The following is a 20,435-nucleotide window of genomic DNA, read 5'->3' on the forward strand; positions in this document are numbered from 1 at the left end:
GGACTCCATGGAGCTAGCGTACGTGAGTTTGTAGAGGTGGGACAGTTGGGCCGCGGAAAAGTCAAGTTGTAGCTCCCTCTCCCAGACCCGTATGTATGTCGGTCTAGCGACCTCGGTAACACAGCCCAGCAAGTGATATAATTCGGAGATCAGGTGGGGAGTGGGTTCATCTGCTACAAAAAAACGCTCAAATGGTGTAAGGAGCGCTTCGTCCCTGATTAAGTGGCCATGGGCTTCAAAAAAGTGGTGCAATTGCCTGTATCGCCAAAAATTCATAGCTGTCTGCGCATGCCCGGTCTGCAGGGATTCATAGCTGACCATTTGGCCACCGCTGAGAAACTGTCCACAACTGGCATTCCCGTCAGCTGCCCAGGGGACAAAAAAGGCCCTCCGCTCCCCTGGCGGGAACCATAGGAACCCTCCCAGCGGGGCAAGCGGAGAAACAGGGGGGGATAGGCCCAGCGTCTTGTTCAGTTTGTCCCAAATCAAAAGAGACTGTACAGTGAGCGGGGAGACATCCACCGATAACCCCCTATATTCCGGGGACAACCAGGGCGCATAAGCCAAATCTCTCCCAGCTAGCCATTTTTACAGAGAGACCCACACTTTTGACTTAGTATGAAATTTCCAATTAAGTATCCTCTGTAGAACAATAGCCCTGTGGTACCTCTGGATATCCGGAACCCCCAGACCCCCCGTCAGCTTCGAGCGTTTCAGCAAGGCCATGGCTATTCTAGGTTTCTTTGTGTTCCACACAAATGTCGACAGAATGCTATTCAATTGGGTAAAAAACAGTTTAGGGAGGGAGATGGGTATCATTTGTAAAAAGAATAATACTCGGGGCAGGATATTCATTTTAATAATATTAATGCGGCCGAACCACGTAAAAGCGTTTTTGGTCCACTGCAACAAATCCGCCTTGATCGCATGTAATAAGGGGGGGAAATTAGCGGCATATAAGGCATCAAAGCAGTTGGTCAACTGGATGCCCAGGTATTTAATAGAAGACGTGGCCCAGGTAAAGGGGAATGCTAATTGCAGGTGGTCCGCTTGAGGCGGGGCGAGGTGAATAGGCAAAATCTCCGATTTGGAAAGGTTTATCTTGAAATTGGATAACTCACCAAAAGTCCTCAGCTCCTTCAACAGAACCGGCAATGAGATCAGGGGTTCAGAGAGATAAAGGAGCACATCGTCCGCATACGCCGACAGTTTGTGCTCCGTCATCCCAACCTTCAGGCCTCTAATGTCTGCGTTCGCCCTCACCCTGCAGAGCAGTGGTTCCAGTACCAAGGCAAAAAGGAGAGGAGACAGTGGACACCCCTGTCTCGTGCCGTTTCGAATCGGGAACCGGGAGGAAAGCACCCCATTCACCTTCACCTGTGCACACGGAGTGGAGTACAAGGCCATAATCGAGGACATCATACGCGTCCCCAACCCCTGAGCCTCCAGTACCGCCCATAAGTACCCCCAGTCGACGCGGTCAAACGCCTTTTCGGCGTCCGTCGAAAGGACGATACAAGGTTTAGGATCAGGACTGTTACGTGCCCAATGAATGAGTTGGATTGCCCTGATGGAGTTATCTCTCGCCTCCCTGCCACGAATAAACCCTGCTTGGTCTGGGTGGATAATTTGGGGCATAAGACTCCCAAGTCTGTTTGCCAGGACTTTTGCTAGAATCTTAATATCGACGTTAAGAAGGGAAATCGGTCGATAGCTCTGGGGGACGGTAGGATCTTTGCCCTCTTTTGGCAGCACCGTAATGTGTGCCAACAGTGCTTCGGTTGGGATAGGCTTCCCCTCCGCGATGGAATTAAAGTAGGTGCACATATGTGGCGTTAAGAGGGGCAGGAAGATCTTATAGTAGGAACCCGAAAAACCATCCGATCCCGGGCTCTTGCCCTTGGGCAGGGATTTCACCGTTAGCGCAATTTCCTCCGGCGAAATCGGCCGCTCCAAGTCGACGCATTGTTCCGCCGTAAGTGTAGGGACTCTCGCCGACGCTAAAAATTCTTGAATGGCAGCAGACTTGGGAGGCTGAGCGTGTGCGGGCGAGGCCGGGGAAAGGTTATAAAGTTGGGCGTAAAATTCCTGGAACCCCGAGGCAATCTTGTTGGATTGGACCCAAACGGCACCCGAGGGGGAACGGAGCTTCTGTACATAAGCTTGAGCATGTTTCTTGCGAAGGGCCCTGGCCAGCATACGGCCGCATTTGTTTCCATGTTCATAGTACCTGTGTGAAAAATGCCTGGCCTGCCTACACGTGTGGCGATCTAATAAACGTAAAAACAGGTCACGCAATTCAAAAAGCTTCTGCTTAGCCTCTGGGCTCCCCCATAAGCCTGTAAGGCGGCCAGAACCCTGTTGAAATCCTCTTGACGTGCTTTCTTGATTTGGGAACCCAATGATATCAGTTCCCCTCTAATCACGGCTTTGTGCCCCTCCCAAAGCACACCCACACTTATCTCATCCGAGGCGTTTTCCCTAAAATAGTGGGAGATGGTCTCCGACACCTTGGCAACCGCAGCAGAGTCATCCAAGAGATTTTCGTTCAGTCTCCACGTCCAGGCCCTGTGGGGACCAGATGGTAATTGAATGGTCACGCCAACCGGTGCATGGTCCGAAAGGGTGATGCTGCCAATGGATGCCGCCTGCAGAAGCTCAAGCGTGGGACGGTCAACATAGACATGGTCTATGCGCGTGTATACGTCATGGACGGACGAGTAATAGCTAAAGTCTCGTCCCGAGGGATGCAAAATCCTCCAGATATCAAGTAAAAGGTGTGCCTGCAGTGATTTGCGAAAGTGTTTGAAAAAGGCATGGGAGTGTGAGGGTCGGGTGCTCGAAGTGTCGAGCAGATGGTCCGGGCAGACATTAAAGTCCCCGCCTAAAATTAAATACCCGGCTTTAAAGTCTGTCAATAGGTCAAGGGTAGCGTCCAGGAAGGTAAGCTGATCAGAGTTGGGGGCGTATAAGGAGGCGAATGTGTACATGCACCCAGCTATGGTGCCCTTTAGGAAAACAAATCGGCCCTGAGGGTCAATTTTGCTATCCACTGGCTGAAAAGGGCACGTCTTATGGAACGCTATGGCAGTCCCTCTGGACTTGGCCTTAGGAGATGTACTGTGAAACCACTGATTAAACATATGGGTGGGCAACCTGGGTAGGGAATGGCTGGTGAAATGTGTTTCCTGCAGGAAGACCACTTGGGCCTTCAACTTTTTAAGTTCCCACCACAATTTGTTCCTCTTCCCCGGAGAGCAGAGACCCCGTAAATTGTAGGAAATTACCTGGAGTGTAGACATGAGAGAGTTGGAGGGTGGAGGACTGGGCAAGCGTCCCAACCCGCCTGGTGTAAGGACCGCAGCAACAGCAGGCTCCTAGGAAAAGGGGGGAGTGAAAAAAGAGGGAGAAGAAAAGGGGAGAGATAGGGAGATAAAAAACACAAAAAAAAGTACAAAAATACCAACAACATAAAAACAAAACAGCTACATCAAAATTAGACAATGCAGCAGTTTGGGGGGAGATGGGACCCACCCCACTATCCGGGGGGGCTCCTAGCCCCCTCCTAAAGTCCCAACAGGGAACTAAACCCATGGATGGATGGCCTATGTGGGGAACGTAAACCAAAACAAGGGGGAAAAGGAAGGTCCCCGCCCCGCCCACCACATCTGAGAGCAGAATAGCCTCAATTCGGGAAAAAAACCGATCCAAAAAAGCAACAAAAGTAAAAAATAAAAGAGGAGGAAAAAAGGGGTGAAGCCCAGTGTGGGCTGATTGCATTCGGGGACGTGGAGTCTGGCCGATCCCTGGCAGAGGCCCCCCCGCCACGGTAGCCGCACAGCAAACTGCAGACCGCGGAGGGGGGGGGGGTCACGGAGGTAGCTACGATGGCAAAAGAAAAGGGGGAAATAAAACAGAAACCAAAACACATTAAAAAAAAAACCCTCCCCCCACCCCTGGTGCCCCGCAAAGGGAAGAAAAAGGGGGCGCCGTGGCAGACCACCTTCCAACATTGGGAATGTAAACATTCTCCGCCCTGTAGGCCTAATCTGATAGTCAAACAGTAACAAGGGCTGGAGAGAAGTCACCAAAAATTCTTGCGGCCACGGCAGCCACAGTCTTCAGCCGCATAGGGCACATCCAGGTCCCTGGAACACCTGGGGGGGGGGTACAGGGTCAAAACATCCCATTTACAATTCCCGTGGGGGGAAGCCCAGACACCAGCAATCATAGTAGAAAAAGTCCGCAATCAGCCGTCTATCACACAGCCCAGGCTCGGTATCAGTCTCGGGTGGTAGAAGGAACCACTGAAGAGTTGCGGGTTGAACTATGTCTGTCCCTCCGTCGATGCTTGCGTGTGACTGTAGACCATCTGTGAGGAAGGGGGGGGACAAGCAAGTCGCTCGGGGGTCCTCTCCAATCCAGAAAGTCCACGGGATTCAGCCCCAGAGAGGATAGAAAATGTGGAAGATCGTCTTTTGTGCGCAGGGTCACCTGCCTGCCATCCTTAAGCACATGCAGAGAGAAGGGGAAGCCCCAGCGGTAGGACAGTCCTGCAGCCTGGAGCACAGAAAGGAGCGGGCGAAGGGCTCTCCGCCGCATGAGGGTGCGCCGCGAGAGATCCTGATAGAAAGTCAGTCGAGCACCATCAAAATCATAAAAGGGCTTACCCCGCACTTTTTTCATAATCTGGTCCTTGATAGTATATTTGTGAAGTTTACAGATTATATCCCTGGGATTGTCAGCGTCTTGAGACGGGGGGCGCAGTGCTCTGTGGGCTCGGTCTATTTCAATAGGAGCAGTGGCTGGGAGTCCCAATATGTCCCTAAAGATATCAGTCAGAGTGGGGACAATATCCCTGGGTCCAGTAGCCTCCGGGAGCCCCCTGATCCTGATATTGGCCCTCCTGCTGCGGTTTTCAACATCATCCAATTGCCCCAGCAGTACCTCAAGCTGATGGTCTTGTGTTTGGCACCTAGATTGCAGCAGAGCAATAGCGGGGAGAGTCTCTTCTAGTTTTTCCTCCAGGGCCTCCACTCTGTGACCCAGATGTGTAGTATCAGCTTTAAGCTGGGCAATATCAGCGGTGAAAGCCTTCTCCACTCTGCTAGTGAACTTTTCTAGGTCCTCTCTGGTGGGGAGAGACATAATATGGCGGCGTATTGTGTCATCTCCCATGAGGTCTGAGACCTCTGAGCGGCCATCCAGGGACCCGGGGGATGCAGGGGGGGCCGAATCGCTTACCGATCTAGGGGAGGGCACCGGAGAAGCCAGGGGAGACGGTCCGGTCGACTGGGAAGGCGTCGTTGTAGCAGGCTGTGAGGATTTCCCAGCTTTCTGAAGTTTCCCGGTCGATATTGGGTCCATCGCGGCCCTGTCTGTGGGGGCCCGGGAAGAACTGATCCAGCTGTCCCTGCCGCTTCTTGTTACCCTGCGGCGGTCGGGAAGACTGCCGGGATCGTTGGGACATTGAGCCCGGTGATGTGGATCGGATTTCCCCGCTGAGGGCAGCTGATATGTGCGGCGATGGAGCGGAGCTGAGGTGAAGCACTTCCTCACTCCTCCATGGTCAGGACACGTCCCCCCAAAAGGAGGCTTTTAATAATGTTTCCAGCTTCTTATCAGTTGGATCTTTAAATACCTGAGCATTATCCAAAGGACAGGTCAGATTTCTATTCACGCAAGAAACAGCCGCATCGACAGATGGGACCCCCCATTTCTTGGTGAAACTTTCCTCCAGAGGATAAAGCATAGAAAACCTTTTAGGAGGAGCAAACAGTTTATCGGGATGTCCCCAATCCTCATACAACAATTTATCCATTAAGGGATTAATTGGAAAGGAAAAGGCAGGTTGTGGGATTTTCCTGACTCCCAGGGAAGAAACAGAGGACGTAGCGATCTCAGCAGCAGGCATTCTGAATGTGGTACGCACCAATTCAGTATAATACTGCACCTGTTTTCTGAGCGCCTGGGAGGAGGGGACTCTCTCCTCTTCCTCTGATTCATCCGACTGCTCAAGATACCTGTCCCAAGATAGGGATCTCTCCTCATTGTCAGAAGTGTCATCTGAAAGAGGAATCTCAGCAGAGGGAGGGGATCTACCCCTTTTCCTGCTTTCTTTCAGGGAAGCTGAAATAAAATTCATGATTCTCCCTTCAAAACCTTCCAATGTAGCCCTAAGGGAGTCCTCAGTGATGTATACCGGGGCTGAAATATCAGGAGAGGCTGCAAATCCTGACAGGGGCACTGACTCATCCTGTGAGGCTGACTCCAGTCTTGCAGGGGGGGATGGTAACCTACAGGCATTTTTAGAACCCCTAGACCTAGGCGGTGACTTGCCAGTGTCCTTGTTATCTCCCCCTGAGACCCTCTTACAAGGAGACATAGTCCTAAGCTACAAAGCAGAGGTACTAGTACAAAGTGCAATCACTGTTGTGCTTAAAGTCTCACAATAAATATATATGCTTAAACTGCACAACCTGATGCTGAGTAGGTGTCTTAGGTTTGCCTGGATCCAATCCCTTGGGATGCTTACTGCCCACAGCTCCTGTGTCTCCACTTACAGCCCCCTGATGCTCTGGGCTGTAAAACTGCGCAGTACAGCGCTGTGCACACCGAACGACGCGGCTCGCAAACACACTCCCGCCTCCTCCATTAGCACGGAAGCGTGCTTGGTGTGCGTGCACGAGGACTGCCGGTATCCAGGGGGGAAGGGAATTGCCATCGGAGCTGTCTGGAACCCCCAGACTACGTATTACCTTCATTGTGGCTGAGATTGCAGTGGAGACATGAGTCATCTGGGAGAACCAGGCTTCACTGAGCGTGTGAATCTGAAAGGCATGTAAGTATGCATCAGGCTGCTCTTACTCCCCCTAGTGGTGGAAACCAAGTAAGACATACAACTACTCAATGAAGAAATCCATAATATAATTTATACAGGATTAACTTCCCTTACCTGTCCTCGCCGCAGGAATTGCTGAAAACAGACAGATTCCCGCCTTCACCCATCACGGCGGGCAGAGTTGTGCCAACCTTCAGGTTTTTTTTGGGGTTCCTTCTCAGAAGAACCTCCTACCTGGACCTTGTAAAAGACTCTGCCAGAAACTTTCGTGCCACTATGTAAATAGTACAGTAAGTCTGGTTTTCCCAGAGCCCAGTCTTCCAATAGGAGAGGACTTACAGGCAAAATCTTTTTCTTCAGATGACGAGGCCCGGGTACCATATCATCTTGGGAGTCAAAATATCGGCCCAAGATATGGATCCGGTTTGTTGTAGCCCTTAGGCCCCCGCAGGGACCTGCACAGAACTTTCTTCATAGCACATGTTTTACGTGACCAACCACCACTGGCAAAGGGAAAAATGAGGTGCCTCCCATATGGGAGGGGTTATATAGGGAAGGAATTCTCCTTAATTGGGGGTTAACCAGTGTCCCATCACCAGAGCTGCCTATATAACCCATTATGTAATGATCCTGTGTCCCGTGATGTATGATCAAGAAATAAGCATACGGCACCTGGTATTCCCAGTCGGTCTTCCATCCAGTTACTAATCAGGCCCGACAATGCTTAACCTCCGAGATCAGACAAGATCGGGCACTTTCAAGGGGATGGGGCCATAGGCGATCTCTTTGGGCACTCTCAACCATCTTGACAAACGCCAACATGGTGATCTTGGGAAACAAGCTAAGAAAACCAAGTCAATGCCAACATTGGAGGCTAAGCAGGGTTGGGCAATCAGTTTACTTGCCTGAAATAGGCATCTCAGAACTGCCATCTGGCTGCTTCCCGGGTTTCCAACTCCTTCAACTAATCCCAGGAGACAATACTTCGCCTCCATCCTGGTGGAGGTTCCAAACACCCGATCAATGGTTCCTGTCACCTCCGTCCAGTAGCAGATCAACTTCGGGCATCTCCAAAACATGTGCATCATGTCTCCCCCCATGTTCCCGCACCGGGGGCAACTTGCGTCCGGCAGTTCGGCCAAATTGAAAAAGTTTACGAGGAGCATAATAAGTTCTATATAATAAGAACAGATGTGACATCCTCTGAGAGGAGAGCCACAATTGACCACAGGCAGTATTCCTGTGGCCAATTATAGCTCAAGGGGGTTTAGTACACACCCCACACTATATAAGGCAGCCAGCGTGGCGGCCTTGTATAGTGTGTTGCGGCGGTCAGGGAAAGAGGACGATAGGCAGGGACAGTGTCTTTACTGCTTGGGAACCTAGCACTGTTACAGTGGGTGTTATGTGCCTCCTGCACAGTACACACCTGAAGCTACCCTTTATTACTGGTGTTCAATTTTTGCAATACAGGCATCGGCAGTGCAGAAGTTAGAGTGGGTGTTGTGTGCCTCCTGCACAGTATACACCTGAAGATACCGCTTATTGCTGGTGTTCTGTTTCTGTAATGCAGGAACCTAGCACTGTTACAGTGGGTGTTGTGTGCCTCCCACGCTTGTCCTTATTTTCGGCAGCTGGACGTGTTGAGCCACATCATGGCTTGGTCGGATGTGAAAGACCAAGCCCTCCTAATGCTCCTCATCCTCTCTCACCCAGGCTCAGGGTACTAGCCTGTGTTCTGTATACACTAGGCTTTCTTCTGTATACCCTATCCTCTCTTTATACTCTAGCCTGTCGTTTATGTACACTAGACTCTTTGTTTACCTCATAAATGGCAGTGTATATAGAAGGAAGGCTAGTTTATACAGAGAGGCTAAGGTATACAGAAGGTAGGCTAGAGAATAAAGAAGACAGGCTAGTGTATACAGGACACATGCTAATGTATAGAGAAAACAGGCTTGGTTATAGAGAGAGACTGAGACTATTATATTCAGAAGAAAAGCTAGTGTATAGAGAGAGGCAGGCTGGGGTATACAGAGAGGCTAGTGAATACAGATAGGGTGATGTGTACAGAAATGCTAGTGTATACTGAGAGGCTAGAGTATACAGTTATTCTGGGGTATACAGAGAGGCTAGTTTAAAGAGAGGCTAGTGTATACAGAATACAGACTCGTGTATGCAGATAGGCTTGAGTATACAGAGATGCTAGAGTAAACAGTGAGGCTGGGGTACACAGAAAGGCTAGTTTAAAGAGAGGCTAGTATATACAAAGATGTTAGTGTATAGAGAGAGTCGAGTGTATATAGATAGGACAGTGCATATAGAGAGACTAGTGTATACAGAAGACAGGCTTGGGTATACATCCAAGCTGACAGTGTATACAGAAGCCTGGGTAGTGTATACAGAGACTCTAGTGGATACAGAAGACAGGCTGGTGTATTCTAGCTAGTTTTTAAAGTCTAGTGTATACAGAAGACAGGCTGTGGTATACAGAGGGTTTAGTGTATTCAGAGAGTCTGGTGTATAGAGATGCAAGGGTGTACAGAGAAGCTAGTATATATAGAAGACTACAGCATACAGAAGAAAGGCTAGTGAATACAGAATAAAGGCTGGCTTCTACGGAGAGGCTAGTGTATGCAGAACACTATCTAGGGTATAAAGAGAGGGTAGATTATACAGAGAGGCTAGTGCATACAGTGAAGCTATTTTATATAGAAGCCTGGTTAGTGTATACAGAGAAGCTAGTGTGTACAGAAGAAAGGCTAAACAGGCTATAAAGAGAGACAAGTGTTTACAGAGGACAGTTTGGGGTATAGAAAGATGCTAGTTTATACAGAGAGGGCATACAGAAGACAGAAGACGGGCTAGTGTATTCAGAACATAGGCTAGGTATTCAGAGAGTCTAGTGTATACAGTCGGCGAGTGTATAAATAAGACTGGCTAGTTTACACAGTGTTTACAGAGATGCAAGGGTGTACAGAGAAGCTGGTATATAAAGAAGACTACAGCATACAGAAGAAAGGCTAGTGAATACAGAATACAGACTCGTGCATGCAGATAGGCTTGAGTATACAGAGATGCTTGAGTAAACAGTGAGGCTGGGGTACACAGAGAGGCTAGTTTAAAGAGAGGCTAGTATATACAAAGATGTTAGTGTATATAGAGAGATTAGTGTATAGAGAGAGTCGAGTGTATACAGAAAGGACAGTGCATATACAGAAGACAGGCTTGGGTATACATCAAAGCTGACAGTGTATACAGAAGACTGGGTAGTGTATACAGAGTGTCTAGTGGGTACAGAAGACAGGCTGGTGTATTCTAGCTAATTTTTACAGTCTAGTGTATACAGAAGACAGGATGTGGTATACAGAGGGTTTAGTGTATTCAGAGAGTCTGGTGTATACAGTCGGCGAGTGTATACATAAGACTGGCTAGTTTACACAGTGTTTATAGAGATGCAAGGGTGTACAGAGAAGCTAGTATATATAGAAGACTACAGCATACAGAAGAAAGGCTAGTGAATACAGAATAAAGGCTAGATTATACAGAGAGGCTAGTGCATACAGTGAAGCTATTTTATATAGAAGGCTGTTTAGTGTATACAGAGAAGATAGTGTGTACAGAAGAAAGGCTAGACAGGCTATAAAGAGAGACAGGTGTTTACAGAGGACAGTTTGGGGTATAGAGAGATGCTAGTTTATACAGAGAGACTAATGTATACAGAAGACAAGCTAGGGCATACAGAAGACGGGCTAGTGTATTCAGAAAATAGGCTAGTGTATACCGAAGACAGGCTTTTGTATGCAGAAGACCGGCTAGTGTATACAGAGAAACTAGTGTATAACAGAGTGTATATAGAAGACAGGCCAGGGTGTAAAGAAGACAGAGTAATGTATACAGAAACAGAAAACATGCTCGTGTATATAGAGAGGCTAGTGAATTTAGAGGGTAGGCTAAGTGATAACAATAGACAATCTTGGATATACAGACACATTTCATCATTTCATCTAGTTCGCATCTCTAATGGAGTTTGTCTCATTGCCATGTTATGCCTTTTCATTCTTATGCTAAATATAGACTACACGATTTTAATCACCCACATCAAGCATGCAATAAAACTATCATACATCAAAATAAACCATGTACTGCCAAAACAATAACGGCCAATAACTTAAAAAAATTACTTATCAGTCAATGACTTAACAAAATAAACTTTGCACTCTTTTGCTCTATTTTGCATATTTGTAATTCTCCACATCAACTGTAACTTTGATATCACCACTGACGACACACCATCCTGACTTATTTTGCTTTATTTATTATTAGAAATAGAGAGTACTATCTCAAAACCAGTTAAATCTATTCACTTCGATGAGGTCTACCGCTAATTGTACGGTAATGCAAAATGTTCACAAAACCATCCATTTGCTACCAGACATGCTGCACATATTATGAGTAATGTAACTATCGCTCGCTAACGATGTAAAAAGTTTTATAGCTTTTCTGACATTAACCGAGTATCTCTGACATTAACTGAGTATTTCTCTGCACTAGGATCACAGTTAAAACACAGTGACAAAACATTTCTTTTTACCGCAGCAAAATGTGAGAAAAGCAGTGTAAGCCGTCTTTCTGCCATATGCTTCAGAAAATTAATGTACCGCTTTTAAATCCATATCAATTCCACATCCTAATGTAAACTGTCTAAAATTTTAACATTTACTGATAGCAATTACTGATATTACATTATGATTATACCAGTGGAAATGGACCGCGTAATGGAAATGTCAAATTAATCATAATCTCAGAGTTAACTTAGCTGATAAATTTACGATTTACTCAACGATTTACTCAACGATTTAAACTTAGATTTTTTCAGGCTAAGTCAATTTAATCTTAAATAATTTATACTATATTCTACTGTACTCCTAAATAATGTACTGTTTTTCTGTATTTTAGCCGTGCTCATATTTCGTGTTATGTTGCTATTCCGACAATCGGCCTTAATGAGGATATTACTTTGCAACAATCTCTTGATCCCTTTTGTGTATTCACTTTATCTGTATTTATATTTACTGCCTCAATATACTTATTATTATTATATTATAGAGATTACTATCTCTAAATCATTGTAAACGTAACCATAGTTATAATGTCTACAGCTAATTTTACGTTAAAGCAAAATTCACACAAAACCATCTTTTTAAAACCTTTTAAAGCCGGCACATTAAGAATAATGCAACCATCTCTCTACCTCTATGCAATAGGATTCTCTTTCTGACTCTATTTTGTATATTGCTTCAACTGTCACACTGATAACCATTTGTAACACATAACACTGGCAACACATTTTTTAAAAGCAGCAAAATGCGAGAAAGTGGTTGCAGTAGCAAAGGATAGCAATAAAGTTTGATTACATTAATAACACATAATGCAACTATTTTACATTCACATCAAGCATACATCCTATTGTAAACTGTCTATCACTATTAATTTTCAGGGTTACTGATACATTATGCGGATAACCAGTGGAAACGGAGAAAAGTCAGTGTAAGCCGTCTTCGTGCGTAACAAAATTAATGGAACGATTTACACGTTGGAATTTACAAGCTACGTTAATTTACTCTTAAATAATGTATACCCTTTAGCTGCTTAGCTCACACTTTGCTGTATGTAGCCGCGTTAACTGTATTAATGGTTTCATGTAAGTAACCAATGGGGATTGACATTTCATGTCTATCTCACATCTCTAATGCAATTTGTCTCTTTAAAATTTCATACTTTTCCGGTTATTATACTTTCTCATCCTTAAAGACAAGTTGCTGATATTTTATGATTACAGCAACCATCTCATCTAATTGCTAGTCCGATATTCTAACTTGGTATTACTTTGCAAGGCTCTATTGAACAAAACCATCTTTTGCTTCTTTACACCCTTCACATATTAAGAGTAATGTAATGCTACCGATGTGAACAGTTCAATTGCTCTTCTTACATTTAGCTGGTATCTCTCTGCTATAGGAAACTGAATTTGTACTACAACGATAACTCATCTAATATCAGTCCACTCAGTGCTACCGGGATAACTTTTGCATTTAGAGTAATGAAATGATTTCTCAGTCATTTTGAAGCTACTGCAAAAAACGCTTCCGATCTTTTTTCAACTGCATTACTTAAGCTCTGCAATATAAAGGAATATTTAGCTGCTTAGCTCAAACTTTGCTGTACGTAGCCGTGTTAACTTTATTAATGGTTACCAATGGGGATTGACATTTCATCTCTAATTCACATTCACATTTCTAATGCAGTTTGTCTTTTTGCCATGTCATCCTCTGCCAGTTATTTTCCTTTCTTATCCTTATGCTATATTTGGGGTATATTTACTACATTATTAAAGACACGTAATGAACCCGATTGATAAAAACCTACACACGTCGTTGCTGTCATCTCGTGTATTTCCACTTAAACTCGACTTGTATATACTGTCTCAATATTAATCTGTGTTATTTTGCTATATTGATTATTAGAATAACCAGATTACGCTCTCTATATCCTGGTAAACAAACTCACACAAAACCATCTTATTTCTACCTTACACGCAGCAATAAATATTAAGATATTAACATTTAACCGGTATCTCTCTGCAATAGTAAACGGAATGGGTAGATCACTCATCTAATATCAGTCTTCTCAGTGCTACCGGAACAACTTTTACATTTAGAGTAATGCAACGATTTCTCAGTTTTATGAAGCTACTGCAACTAACGCTTTGGATTTCTTTCCTGTTAAATTACGCTCTGCAATATTAAGCCATGTAAATTGTCCTATTGGTCTACTAACAATGCTATGTATAATAATACAAATCTTTCAAAAGCAATATCAACTCACTACAATACTTACACTCTGCATAATAAATATGATTAATGCGACTAATGCTAATAATAAAGTCGTCTAAAACTCGGCTATAGGTAGAGAATAAAACTATCTTACATCAAAATAAACCATGTACTGCCAAACCAATAACGGCCAATTACTTAACGTCTATCAGTCAATGACTTAACAAAATAAACTTAGCACTCTTTTGCTCTATTTTTTATATATGTAGTTCTCTACATTAACTGTCACATTGATATCACCACTGACAACACACCACTGACCTTTTAACAGCACCAAATATGAAAAAAGCACTGTAACTCTTTACATGATTTAGATGTAGTTGCATTAGCAAAAAATAAAGTCCTGTCTTCTGTACACGCTAGCCTTTCTGTATACATTAATCTTTCTGTGTACACCAGTCCCTCTATATAGACTAGCCTCTCTGTCTTCTGTATACACGTGCCCGTAACCTATATACACTAGCCTGCCTTCTTTTTACAATAGTCTCGGTGTCCCAGCCTCTCTGCATACACTAGCCTCACTGAATTCCCCAGACTCTCTTCTGTATACACAAGCCTATCTGTAAGCTTCAAGGGATGGCCAACGTGAGTAATATGAGTGAGACTCCTCACCCCCCCCCCCACCTACCAGATCTGACTTTCACCCCCTTGCCCTCTCTGCCCCGGTCATCTGGTGGCAGTTGTATGCACTCCCTGGCCCCCACCCATTCATAATCCTTACCGACCTTTCCTTCCGCTGCTCACAGGAACACACTGGAATACTTGTCTAATTAACCAACTTGTACAAGACACCGCTATCCTCCTGTCTGACACCGGTCCCCATTGGAGGCGTTACCCCTCACTGTTTGGGTGGTCCCTGCCTCCCCCTGGATGCTCCACATATACCCCAAAGACATTGTCGGAGGGGCACCACTTGACAGGTGGCATCTCCCATTGGAGGAAGGGATGATGGCCCCAACCCCTTGGCAGCAGGTTCTTTCATGTACAGACCAGGGCGGCTCATCTTCCCTTCTGGAGTCTTGACCTTAGAGGGGGGAGTTGCACTTTGGGGGGTCTGAGTGATACCTAGTGCGCTGTACTGGAAGGGCTTGACATTCCCGCATATGTGTCCCCTCTCCCTGGTTGCGCCCCTCGTCCCCCCCTCTGGCCCCCACCTACTCTTTGCCGACATTGCCTTCTGCAGCTTTCGGGGACACCCTGGATGACTTATTTATTGAGCCTATTGGTGCGAGACACTGCTTCCCTCCAGTTTGACTCTGGACCCCCCTGGAGGATTTACCCCTTACTGTTTTGGCGGTCCCAGCCTCCCTCTGGATGCTCTACACAGCCCCCGATGGTGATGCAGGAGAGACACTAATTGGCGGGCCCCAGAACTGCTGCTCGGGTGAAGTCTCCCGTTGGATGGAGGGATGGTGGCCCCAGCCCCTTGCCTGCCAGATTCTCCATGCACTGACCAGGGCTGCTCCTCTTTGATCTTCATGTGGTGACCATGGAGGGGAGGAGTTGAAACTTATGGGGTCCGGGTGGTTGCTGGTGTGAGCACGCTAAAGGACTTGACCTTTCCGCATGTTTGTCCCCTCTCCTTTGCTGCCCCTCCTTCCCTCCCCCTTCCCTCCCTTACCTCCTTCCCTTCCCTCCCCCCTTCCCTCCCCCCTTTCACTCCCCCTTTCCCCCCTTACCCCCTCTTTTCCCCCCTTCCCTCCCCCTTTTCCCCCGGGGCGTGGATGGAGGAGAGGGGGTAAGGAGAGGACAATCTGCCAAAGAGAGAAATACATTTGTTCGGGGGCTGCATGTACTTTTGGGGTATGGGACGGGGGGTGGTGGATCCCATTCTGTGATGCCTTTTCTGTTGTGACGGGCTCCCTCGTGCATGCCTACATTTAGGGCAAGCTGAGGAGACCCCTCAGTGCTGACAGTTCTATGCTCTACCTCTGTTTTAATTATACTATTGTTTTTTGGTTCTATGATGTTACTGATTGTCTTTTATTTGCATACCAGTATCAGACATGACATTTACCACTGCCGGGACTGGGGGGACTGGGATCCGGGGGCTCCCTCTCCGACCTGTCTACCCACCAACCCAAGTAGGACGGCGCTTTAAACCCAGTGTACATCCGGTAAACGCTATAGCATAATTGTGCTGTTTTAGTATACAATTCCTGTACTGTTGAGTGCGGACAACCCTTAATTTCCCTCTCCCCCTGGGGTTGAGGTGCCCGGCCTCTTTTTCCCCTTACCTTTCCTTCCATTTGCCCTTCCTTTTTCCCCCTTAGTTCCCGCCATCCATTACCTACCCAATACCTACCTTGGTTCAACTTTCTTTGCTTTTCTCGGACGTCCCCCTTCCCCTCCCCGAGGAGCGATGGCAGACTCAGTCAAGGTCACCTCTCTAAACGTTAAGGGACTGAACTCCTCTGAAAAATGGTGGATCCTCCTGTGAGAACTGAAGACTTCCTGTACTGATGTGGCCTTTATACAAGAAACACATTTTAAAAATACTAGCCTCCCCTTTCTACGGTCAAGATCCTTCGCTAAGGTCTACCACTCTACTAACCCCTCCTCTAAGACCAAGGGAATCTCCATTCTGATCTCTAGCAGGCTCCCCTCGGTTCTCCAGGATTCTCTGGTGGACCCTGGGGGCCGATATCTTTTTCTTAGGGGCCACATTGGAGAGCTCCTTTTTACATTTGCCACTGTGTACGCTCCCAATGATCACCAAGACACATTCCTCAGAACTACCCTGCACAGATGATGTGACTTTCGGGAGGGCCAGTTGATATTAGGTGGGGACTTTAATGTCCCCTTTCGCCATCGGTTGACACTTCTGCCTCTTGCTCCTCGCTCCTCATTTACTCTAGAAAGCGGATTACTAAGTGCTTACTGAATGACCAATTAGTTGATATCTGGTGTCTGCAACACTCCGGGGAAAGGGACTACTCTTTTTGCTCTTCCCCTCACAAATCATACTTGAGGATAGACTTCTTCTTGATTCCACATGACCAACTGCACTTGGTGAGCTCTTCCTCCATCGGCCATATTACTTGGTCTGACCACGCTCCTGTAGCCCTTACCTACACCCTCTCTAGGAACCCCTCACCTAGGACTCTATTCTGGCACCTTAATGAGAGCCTCCTCCAGATACCGGAAGTTTTAGCAGATGTGACCAGGGAATTGGACCTTTATTTCCAAGAAAACTAAACGCAGGACTGCGACCTGGGGATAATTTGGGAGGCTCACAAGTCAGTACTCCGCAGGGTACTTATCAGGCACGGGGCACGCATCAAACGAACACGGAAGGAACAAATTGCTAATCTGTTTTGTGAACTTGCCTCTGTGGAAGCGAAACATAAACATGCCCCCTCACGGACCTTAGAGATTGAATTGGGGACACTCCGTACCCAGATTACTGACCTACTCCATTATAAAGCGAAAGCAGTACTCCAGTTTTGTCGTAAACTGATGTAGGAATCAGGGGACAAATGCGGAAAAATCTTTGCCAGGTCAGTAAAGGAGTGGAAATCTGCCTCTTACATACAACAGTTGATAGATGAGAATGGCCAGAGGGGCTCTACCCCAACCCAAATAGCCAAAGTCTTTGAAAAATGCTACTCTGATCTCTACAACCTGCCCGATTCAGGGTCCGGACAGGACAATATAGACAGATATGTAACCGGTTCTGGTCTACCAACCTGATCACACTGGAAGAAGTCCAGATGGCCGTGGGACCTCCGAAGGTGGGTAAGGCTCCGGGCCCTGACGGATATACCGCACAATACTATAAGACCTTCCTCCCTATTCTCGGCCCGCGCTTGGTGAATTTATTGAATACTCTGAGCTTGAATGGGGATTTTCCTGAGCATACCCTTAGAGCCCACATCTCGTTGATACCTAAGGAGGGCAAAGACCCGGGCCTATGTGGGAGCTACAGACCCATTTCCCTCCTAAATTCGGTCCTAAAACGATTCTCTAAAATCCTCGCCACGTGATTGGCACAGCACTGGCAGTCCCTTATACATATTGACCAGTTAGGTTTTATTCCCACCAGGGAAGATAGGGACAACACCATTAAGGTGCTTACCCTGGTCCATAAAGCAAAGTCATCTGGGACCCCTTGTCTTTTCGTGAGTACTGATGCCGAGAAGGCTTTTGATCGGGTCAAATGGACATTCATGTTCTCGGTCCTTCGCCATATAGGTCTGAGTGAACGGATGTTGGCATGGATAAGTAAGATATACTCACGCCCTTCAGCTCAACTCAAATCGAATGGGGTGCTCTCATCTCCCCTTGACATCGGGAATGGGACCAGACAGGGTTGCCCCCTGTCGCCCCAGTTATTCGCACTGTCATTGGAACCCTTTCTCTCCACAATTCGACAAAACTCAGACATAACGCGACTCCAAATCGGTACTATTGACATCTGCCTACGTAGATGACATGCTGTTCTCGTTGACGAATCCCAGAGTTTCCTTGCCAAATCTCCTTCGGGAATTCCAGATATACGGGATACTTCTTGAAATCAGAGGCCATGGGGGTCGAAGTCCGCCCGCAAACGTTACTAGACTTGTAGTCCAATTTTCGATTTAAATGGACCCATACAGCCCTTAAGTACTTAGGTACTTACATTCCACAGGACAACGCGCGTACGTTTATGTTGAACTTCCCCCCACCCCTTGTCACTAAGATCCGCAGTGTGCTTCACGGGTGGCATTCTGGCCTCCATTCCTGGTTCAGGAGATGCAATCTCATTAAAATGAACATACTCCCTAAATTTACCTATCTTTTCCAAGCTCTCCCGATCCAGATTCCAGTCCCGTTTTTTAAGCAAGCTCAATCCCTGCTCACTCAATTTAACTGGGCCCACAAAAATCCCAGACTTAAGTGGTCACAGCTGACATTGTCTAAACAACAGGGAGGGTTGGTTCTCCCTGACTTGGGATGCTACTACCTGGCCTCCCATCTGGGGCGTGTATTGGACTGGAATGGAAACAAGCTTTCTAAGCTCTGGGTGCTACTAGGACAATCTCACACCCAAATTCCGCTAAGAAGCACCATGTGGTGCTATAAGGATTTACCCACAGAATTGACGTCACATCCCACTATAGGGGCTTCATTGAAAGTCAGTCACCTGATCGCTACCCAAAACACACTCACGTCTTTGACTTCCCCCCTATTCCCTATACGTGGCCATCCGAACTTGGAACCGGGGACCCACTTAGAAATTCCAACCTAGACCATGCGTCTAAATTCGTCATTGATGGAAAATGACCTTCTTTCTCAACCCTAACAGATCCGACAGGGCTTTTCCAAATGCCTTTTTGGAGAGCGGCGCAACAACATCATTTTTTCCATTCCATCCCCAATACTCAAACTTTCGCACGCCCTCAGACGGAGTTTGAGACTCTATGCAGGAGCGAAGGCCCTTTGGTCCACATTCTCTCTCAAACAGATCACCCACACTTAACCTGCCTGTCCAACTGGGAAAAGGACCTTAATTGCTCGTTTTCCCCAGCACAGAGACAACGCATTATCACTTTGGCTCTCAAAACCTCGCTGTGCACGAAGATACAGGAGACAAATTTTAAACTTCTCACCAGGTGGTATTTGACACCATCAAAGCTGCATAAATAATTCCCCTCTTCCTCGAACATATGCTGGAGGTGTGGAGAAGAAGAGGGCACGTTGATCCACATTTTTTGGTCCTGCCCCAGCTTGGTGGACTTCTGGACAGAGATCCGATGCATAACACAAAAATTCACAGACTTCTCCATCCCGGAAGAGGCTGCATTCTTTCTCTTGCACCATTCACAGATTCCCATTAAGAAGTACAAAAAAATAAATTTTACGGCATGTGATAAATGCGGCGAAATCCTGCATCCCTCTCTATTGGAAAAAATGTTCCCCCCCTTTCATTACTCACTGGCTTAGGAAAATAGAGGACATTAAAAAAAATGGAGGACTTGATCCTCACATCACAAGGTAAACAAGAATTTTTTAAACAAACCTGGGACATCTGGAATACCTTTATATTCTCGCTGGAAGGATGTCGCCTGCTATCACCTTAATGCTCTGAGCTTTCCTTGACTGGCCCCTTGGACAGTGGCTGCCATTGTGTCTCGTCCCCTCTTCTCCTTTCCTGATCTTTCACCCCTTCTCTTTTCTGCCTTCCTCCCCTATCTCTCACCCCCTCCACCCACTCTCTCTTTTGGAAAAAGTGGAAAATTGGGAATGACGGCCCCCCCCCCCCTCTGGATGGATTATGCCGGAGGGACCTGGGGTTTGTGTGACCCTGGATCTTGGTACAGTACTTTATCTGTGCCTTGAATCATTATGATTGATGGAAGGCAGACTCACAGTTGCGAATATACCTGTATCAAGTATTGTTCAGCTGCTTTTTGCTCTGTATTTCTCTGTTGCATTATGTACTCGGGGGACCATCTTCCCCTGTTTGGAGAAAAAATTATATTTGAAAAAAAAAAAGAAGCCTACGACACCTAGTATTCCCAGGCGGTCTCCCATCCAGGCATTAACCAGGCCCGACCCTGCTTAGCCTCCAAGATCAGACGAGATGGAACAGATTCAGGGGGATGTGGCCGTAGCCAATAACTTCAGGCACTCTCAACTCTCTTGACAAACGCCAAGATGGTCACCTTGGGAAAGAAACAAAAAAAAAACAAGTCAACACCAACAACATAAAAAGA

The 20,435-nt window shown here is 46.6% G+C and overlaps 1 pseudogene; it reads right to left on the bottom strand.

Moving 5' to 3' along the window:
• Window positions 1-7,501: 7,501 nt before the first annotated feature.
• Window positions 7,502-7,620, bottom strand: LOC143999190 (5S ribosomal RNA; annotated as a pseudogene).
• Between the last annotated feature and the right edge of the window lie 12,815 nt (window positions 7,621-20,435).

The sequence above is a fragment of the Lithobates pipiens genome, unplaced genomic scaffold (genome assembly GCF_037356315.1).
Source record: "Lithobates pipiens isolate NorthernLeopardFrog02 unplaced genomic scaffold, aLitPip1_a1.2 Scaffold_19, whole genome shotgun sequence".
Taxonomy (NCBI): domain Eukaryota; kingdom Metazoa; phylum Chordata; class Amphibia; order Anura; family Ranidae; genus Lithobates; species Lithobates pipiens.